The sequence below is a fragment of the Argiope bruennichi genome, chromosome 8, assembly GCF_947563725.1.
Source record: "Argiope bruennichi chromosome 8, qqArgBrue1.1, whole genome shotgun sequence".
Classification (NCBI taxonomy): Eukaryota; Metazoa; Arthropoda; class Arachnida; order Araneae; family Araneidae; genus Argiope; species Argiope bruennichi.
The window spans coordinates 110,645,486-110,654,323 of record NC_079158.1 but is presented as its reverse complement, the minus strand read 5'-3'; the positions used below and the strand labels follow the sequence as shown (position 1 = coordinate 110,654,323).

The following is an 8,838-nucleotide window of genomic DNA, read 5'->3' as shown; positions in this document are numbered from 1 at the left end:
ATTTTAATAAAAGTTTTTAAAAAATGGCTCCGAGGTATCATTCTAATTCTTACATTAGCACCATCCAAATTTGGTAACTTTAGGTTAATTTGTGGCAGGAAAAGTTAATTAATTTTTGTTAAAATAGAAATAAAATGAAATGTGATGTTTTTTTCACTGCAAGTTCCGAAATTATTGCAACATCAAAATGAGTTTTTCGTCATCTTATAATTCCAGTGATTGTCTTTGTAATATTTTAATTTAATTTTAGTTCAATTTTTTTTATCTATTTAATTAATTAAAAATATTTTATGCTTATTTAAAAATAATTTGTTATACAGCTGCATAGAAACTCAAATCATTTTAATTTTTGCTATAAACTTTTCATCTTGGATATTTATTGGATATTTCTTCCTGGATATTATAATTTTATTATTGAAGATAAAATATGAAGATTTGTATTATTTTTCTATAATGGTTAAGTTTCAGTTTAAACTGTAATTCATATAATTTTTGGAACATTTCGCACTGGCATTCAAGATTTAATTTCAAAAGTAAAACCATTTTTTTCCGTTTTTTTAATCGCTGCTCTTTTTTGCAACATAATTGGAGGCATAAATATCTGAAAATTGCTTTCTAGTAAATTAAATTTCGTTTTCAGTCAGACAAATTCATAATGTTAAATTCTCTAAGATATTGCTTAAATTATAAAACATATTCTGTAGTGTACATAAAAATTCAATGCCAAAGGATTATATTAATTGTACTCGTTCCTTTACTAATAATAAAGATGAAGTTTTGTGTTAAGTTTATATATCTGAGGCGGGATTCTAAGGCCAGCAGTTAGACCTACAGATACTGCTACTAAATTCGGCACATATGGACTTTGGAGGAGGAAAATGTATACCTCGGATTTATTTTTTTAAATTTTAATTAATTAAAAATTAATCAAAATATTAACGATTTTCTGCGGTAATTCCCAAAAATATTATTGCAGAAGCTTGACGTTGAGTAGCTTTAGGTAAAAGAAATCTGTCTTGAAAAGTGTTAATATTTGTTTTTATTTTTTAAAGAGATAATTTAAAACTTCAAACTAGCATTAATATTAAAATCTACTTAATTTAACAAATGTTATTGCTTCAGAAAAAGCAATTTTTATGATAACTGAAGTTTAATCGAAACGATCAATGGCAAAGAAATTTATATCATTCAAAAGACAAAATTTTGAATTTTAAATCGATATAAAAATTAAATTTTTGTAGTAATATTTTTAGAATTTTTCGCATAAAAACATAAAAATTACCTTTTTTAATTAATTAAAATTCTAATTATTTTTTTATATTGCATCTAGGTACATTCCGATCCTGAAAAGTATATACAGGCGAAGTTTGATAATTCTAAGCGAAATTGCTTAGCCTGTTTAGGTCCAGTGTAAATATAGACATATACATTTTTTTCTAAAATATGTGTAGAGATATTGAGTAGGTTCTTCTTTAAAGCCTTAATTAACTGAAAATTTTTATTGCTGAAATAATTAAAAATTAAAATTCGCATATATTTCAAAAGTAAGGTAAGCTATAATGAAACATTTATAAGCATAGGTCATTTTGAAACGCCTCTGTGTTATCTCTGTTGTAGCTTGACTTTTTCTCTTTTATTATAGTATTCTGATATATTTTTATTAATTTAGAAAAATTTTATTGCATAGTTTCTTAATATATTAAGTAAATCAAGAAAGATATTCTGTAGAACAAACATAACCTCAATGTTGAATGATAATTTTATTTGTTCTTATATTTCTTACAAATATGGTTGGAGTCTACTAACAAGTTATTGGATTAATTAAAGTTCATTCAATTTCCATTCAAAATTAAACAATTTCTAGATAATTAGGAATGTCTATAGTATAATGAATTTAATTTTATAATTTTTTTTAAATAGTACGAGTTTACACGACAATTAAAATTTGAACTTTAAAAATAATCTACTCTTGAAGCCCTGAAGATTAAATTACGTAGGAAATACTCAGATAAAAACTTGAGTTATCAAATTTCCTGGAAATTCATCTATTTCCCGAAAAAGGCAAATAATAATAATTATTATTATAATAATAATAAATAACAAAGAGGAATGACAAAAAAAAAAAAAAAATCTTACCTAACCGACTTTCTTCTAACTTAGCTAATTTATTTCCGGTATTTTATTTTGCAATTCACTCTCTACTCTTACCGTGTGAAGTGTGTGCTGACACCGGATGTGAACGTATTTATGCGAGACGATACCACGTTTAATTTCCAATAGAGAAATGCAAAGATAAAGCGATCGCTGTTCGAAGCGCGCTACGCGCAAAAGGTATTTTTCCCCTCCTACATTGGAGGTAAAAAAAATCTGCGCTGATTCGCGCGCGATAACCCTTTTTTATTTTATTTATTTATTTTTTCGATCTTCATACAGTTTGTGAATACCTTTGAAATCTCGTGATCTTGAAACATTCATCTCCTCTTTAGCTGTAGGTAATTGGGACTGGAATTTGGCATGTATTATTGGGATGATATTGCCCATAGTGGAAATAAATTTCAACTGTACAAAGCTGAAATACCTGAAAAGAAACAGAAGCTTCTTAACTTTACAGTTTCAGGGAAAAATGCTTAAGATTCACTTTCAATATTTCTTAGATTAACTTTCTAAGAAATATTTTGTTGCCACCTTAAAGATGAAGGAAAAACAAGAAAATTTTGTATGAGAAAATTCAATAATATATATACTTCCCATTCATCATGAATTTTTCAAAATGCTAAATCTTTAATAAAATTCAAATTGATTATACCTACTTATAAACTGAAATATATGATTTCATTGAAGTTCTTAATAAAACTGAATGGTTTGTTGTTATGTTATATTTTCTACTAGAATATTCTTGGTTTTGTTTCCCTTTTTAGCAAATAAATAAATATTTATAAAAATTTGAATAGTATTTTGTTTTTATTCTTAAAAAAAGGCTGATGCAACTGAAATATTATTTCCCAATTAAATGAATGATTGCAATAATTCTTTAATTTTGAAAGTGAGGCAAGTTCATTTAGTTATAATGGAGCTCTTATTTTTTTAATCAGCACTGTAAACACTATTGAATTATAAACCTACATTATCTGGTACCACAAAATACAAAAAATATATCTATTAATACTTACCAATATTTTTAAATTTATTGAAACGCAAACCTTTAAATATCTCGCAATAACAAAAAATGGACTTGCCCCATTTTCAAAATAAACGGCTCAATTTTGAAAGTCAGGCAAGTCAATTTAGTTATAATGGAACTCTTATTTTTTAGTCGGTACTCTAAACACTATTAGATTATAAACTTACATTGTTTGGTTCCACAAAATACAAAAAATATATCTATTAATACTTACCAATATTTTTAAATGTATTGAAACGCAAACCTTTAAATATTTCGCAATAACAAAAAATGGACTTGCCCCATTTTCAAAATAAACAGCTCAATTGCTTGATGAAAGTGGCAACAGTCTTCCAAAGTATATGCTTTTTAGCACTATATTGTTTCCTGGTTTTTATTCTATTTGTAAGCTCCGATAAACACAGTGACGAATTTAGATTATTTGCTGCCCTAGTCAGTGCTCAAATTAAAGCACCTTTTTTAAAAAACTGGTCAATTTAGTTTCATATTTCAACACATTTTTTAAATAATCTTGTTATATTTTAACACAATATTTACTTTCTCGTATAAGAAGAATATAATTGTTTTATGGGGAGAGTACTGTAATCATCAAAAAAAAATCGATTTCTTGATTTTGACAATTATCCACAGTTTAGAATTCCCCAAAATCTGAAAAAACCCCCCATTTTTGCTATTATGTCTATCTGTCTGTCAAATTCAAAATGTTCCCTGAGATAACACCTTTATTCGAGAATACGTTTTGTGATAACCACTCCTGCCTTTTAAAATTTTATTTAATCTGTGAAGATGTAACTGTTTTTATTTGTCATTAATAACTTCAGGCTGCTTGCAATAACCTTTGTAAACACTAAAGCATGTTCGTTGATTATTCTAAAACTAAGTGAACGTAATGAGACATATAGGAATTTGGACAAATATAATTATTATTTTTATACTTAATATTATTCTGTTTTATAATTCATAGAATTTGCATTTTTGACAGCCTTATATCCTTGGTAACTAGAAATATAAATCGATTTTTTAATCGACATAGAAGACTTTGAGGGCTTGACATTGTTGAATATTGACTTTATAGCCTTTATTGCTGCTCAACAGAGCTGTAAAGAATTGCAGTCATTGACAAAAAAGATATTGGAGAAGATTGAATCAGAAAAGGAGTTCAAAATCCTTCCGAATGGACTCTTAGTGAAGAAGAAGTTTAATAAGATTGGTGATGATGTTCTTTTGTTGGTGGTACCTAAAGAATTTCGGGAAAGACTGAAGAATCTTTGCCATGAAGGCATTTCATGTCATCTGGGAGTAACTAAAACTAAGAATAATCTTATAAAATTTTTCTTTTGGGCAAATTGTTATAAGGAAATCGAGGAATTTGTACGATGTTGTGACCATTATCAACGCGTGGGAAAATCCAATGATAAAAAGAGAGCCCTATTAGATGAAAAGGAAAAGGAAATAGCAGAGAAAAAATCTAAAATTCAGGAACTGAAAGCATGCTTAACTGCCACAGAAGAGCTTTTGAATCAAGTTCAAATTAAATTGGCTTATACAAAAAGTCAACATCAATTCATTAAAGATGAATATGCAGCTTTGCAAATTACCTATGCAAGTATGGATGAGAAGAAACAAATATTGGAAAAAGAAAATCGAGAATTAATTACTCGTTTGATTCAATTAAAAGCAGAAGATGTTGAGCGACTGAATGCAGAGACGGAGTTATTTATGAGAAAAAAGCAAGCTAAATTGCAAAAAGAATTAGAAAAGGCTGCCAAAGAACCTATTGCTTTTGATCCTAATAAGATTTTTAAAAAAATACTGTTTATTTACATGCTATTGTGTCAAAAGTCCAATGCAAATTTATAGTTCATGAAGGTGAAGTTGATGCTGTCGCATGGACTCTTTCAGATTTTAAGTTTGCTACTGCTGGTGGTGATCGCAAAGTAAAAGTGTCGGATTTTATATCAGGCCAAGCCATTTTTAAAGGAGTTGCCCATGAAAGTAATTCATCTGTTGATTTTGATGCTGCGGAAACAGTTTTGTCATTTCTGGCAGCCATTATAGAATACTTGAGATTGACTTGCGACGAGGAGCTTACCTTCGAACGATTTTTGCTTGCTCTAATGTAAACGATGTAGTCATAAGTGATAGAAATGCAACCAACATTGTTAGCGGACATTTTGATAAAAAGATAAAGTTTTGGGATATGAGATCCGATTCCAGTACTAATGAAATTTTATTGTAGGGACATATCACTTCACTGGAATTATCTCTACTAAGCAGTATCAGAGATGATTCTCTCAAACTCATCGATTTCCGAATGAATAATGTGATTCGTATGTTTAGTTCTGACGGATTTCTGATTGGGTGCGACTGGACACGAGCATTTTTGGATTTAGCGGGATATTACTTGCATTACATTCTAATTTTTTCTTCCGTCCCGGCACCTCTCACAGACACCCTAAAAGGAGAGTATCAGAAAGGATCGGTGAAATGGACAGAGGATTGCGAAAAAGCTTTTGGTTCACCGAAACAAGCTGTCGCAAACAAACCAGTCCTTCATTCTCCACACTACAATCATCCATTTATTTTGCAGACGGATGACGCCGACAATGGAATGGTAGTCGTTCTATCTCAAATAACTGGGGATAATTAAGAAAATCCCATCATATACCTTAGCCGAAAACTTTCAGAGGCGGAAAAAAAAATATTGCGTTAGTGAAAAGGAATGTGCCACCATTATATTTGGAATTCAAAGATTGAAACACTGTTTGGATGGTCAGGTTTTCACTATTGTCACCACTGATCCACAATCCACTGATTTGGCTAAAAACTAATGACAGTAGAAATTCCCGAATGGTCGCTTGCGCTCCAACCCTATAATTTTACTATAACTCATCGAAAAGGAACTTAGCACAAAAATGCTCACGCGCTAAGCTGGATCCCTGCTCTTATGTAATATTTTGGGGGTACTGCCTGGCGAACATGAAAGGGTACATAAATTTTAATATGAAAACAATACTGTAAGGTGTACAATACTTAAAGGTGTTTCGGTGTAATCTAAGCTCATTTTTCATATTTATTTTGTATGTAGGTATTCATAGTTGCGATATTGTGTTTTTTTGTGTGTACTAAGTATATTTCCAGGTTTCTTGCCATGCTGCGAAAATCTCCGGAAAGGGAGGGAGTGACTTTACCATCCTGCCGCTTATTTAAAGTCAACTCTTTCTGGAGCCGAATTTGTTGGAACCTCTTCAGCCTGATTGGGAGTTAAACTGAAGTGAGATGGGCGTCGACGGAATAAAAAAAGGATGAGACGAGAAAGAAGGGGAGACTTTGGGATTTGTTCTGTGTGTGAACTCTTAATCCTGAACTCTTAATATTTAGCATTTTTAAATTAGTTTAGTTTTGAAAACCCCGGATTTATTTTTTTTTTAAATTTTTGTTTAATGTTAATTTTTGTCTATGTCTGTGAATAAATGTCTTGTGTGTTTTTAAAACTATGTTTTCCTTCTCAAGACATTACACCCTGTAATAAAACAGGAAGAAGATCTATTATATTTTTTTATTAAATTTTCATCCAATATTTTTCTTATTATTATTTTTACGTACACATTTTCATCGAATCTTTTTATTTTTTTATTTTTACGAATTTGAAATTTTTGAATATTTTACAAATTTCGAGAATCTAAAAAAGAGTTATTCAGAGAAACTAAAACAGAAGAGAGAGAACAAAATAACTTCCTCGTGATATCCTTCTCCCTAAATCTGCAAAAAATGGAAAATAAATTTAAACCGACAGCGAAGTTCCCCCAAAACTCTCCCGCATACTCTGTAATGAAAAAAAAAAAACCCTCTTCTCTCGCATAAAATTGCGAACCTAGGATAAGGCCGTGATTGCCTTGCATAACATTCACGAACAATAATTACGAAAATAGTTACAAATCTTAGCCGTGAATCTAGGATTTTTACTGAATCTACTGCCACCACTGGACACCACTTAGGACACCACTTAGCCCACCACTTTGGACACCACTTAGCCCATCAGTTGAAACTAAAATTTGCGAATGAAATACAGTTGTAATTACAAAATAACTGCCACATTTCATCCATTTAAGTCATTGCATTTGCATGTTTAGTTACAAAATAACATACTGAATTTCTTGATTTAAGACATTGTATTTATGAGTTATTACGTATACGTACATGTGGAAACGCAGACCGAGAGACCCTTTTATCTACTTCCTCTTTGCATTTTCTAGTTATTGAGTTCACTTGTACTTGAAAAGCCAGATATGCAGACTCACTGAGAATGGATTTTGTCCAACATTTGATAGATACCTGCAAAATTATTCATGAATCCATTTACCAAATATCATATCCCCAGCTAAAAGCATTTTTGAATTATCATATTCACAGGTAGACATAAGATCAAATTTGTATTTTCAGGAAGATCTGAAATGTGGAAATTCCTCAGAATCTTAAGTTCGAATTTTTTGACGATTACAAAACTTTTTTTGTCAGTTTCTTAAGCAAGAAATTGAAGATGAAGTTTGAATAAATGGAACGTAATAAAAAATTCAATTAAAAATAAGCAATTATAAAAACATAATTATAAATCATTAATAATTAAAAATAAGCAATTATAAAAACATAATTATAAATCATTAATAATTAAAAATAAGCAATTATAAAAACATAATTATAAATCATTAATAATTAAAAATAAGCAATTATAAAAACATAATTATAAATCATTAATAATTAAAAATAAGCAATTATAAAAACATAATTATAAATCATTAATAATTAAAAATAAGCAATTATAAAAACATAATTATAAATCATTAATAATTAAAAATAAGCAATTATAAAAACATAATTATAAATCATTAATAATTAAAAATAAGCAATTATAAAAACATAATTATAAATCATTAATAATTAAAAATAAGCAATTATAAAAACATAATTATAAATCATTAATAATTAAAAATAAGCAATTATAAAAACATAATTATAAATCATTAATAATTAAAAATAAGCAATTATAAAAACATAATTATAAATCATTAATAATTAAAAATAAGCAATTATAAAAACATAATTATAAATCATTAATAATTAAAAATAAGCAATTATAAAAACATAATTATAAATCATTAATAATTAAAAATAATCAATTATAAAAACATAATTATAAATCATTAATAATTAAAAATAAGCAATTATAAAAACATAATTATAAATCATTAATAATTAAAAATAAGCAATTATAAAAACATAATTATAAATCATTAATAATTAAAAATAAGCAATTATAAAAACCAAAGCACTTCAAAATGTGACTGAACTTAGGGGTATTTTTTTTTTTTTTTGTAAATATAGAGAGGTCTACAATTACATGATAAATTATATATTCACTCTATAATTGCACGAGCACTCTTGGGCCATTATCCACGATAGCTTCATAGCTTGAGGTCGGAATTTTGAAAACCTAAACAGAGCGCAAGTATTCAGAATCATTCAGTTTAAATACTAAAGTAAGAAAAGGTAAAATAAATACAAAAATAAAATGTTGCTCTTAAAATAAGTTAAGATGTTAAATAAATTGTTTATATCTAAACTCCATGTCGTTTCTGTCTTATTCATTATCTGTTCAA

The 8,838-nt window shown here is 28.2% G+C and overlaps 1 pseudogene; it reads left to right on the top strand.

The window, feature by feature from the left end:
* The first annotated feature begins 858 nt into the window (after window positions 1-858).
* LOC129980724 (autophagy-related protein 16-1-like) lies at window positions 859-5,831 on the top strand (annotated as a pseudogene).
* The last annotated feature ends 3,007 nt before the right edge of the window (window positions 5,832-8,838 follow it).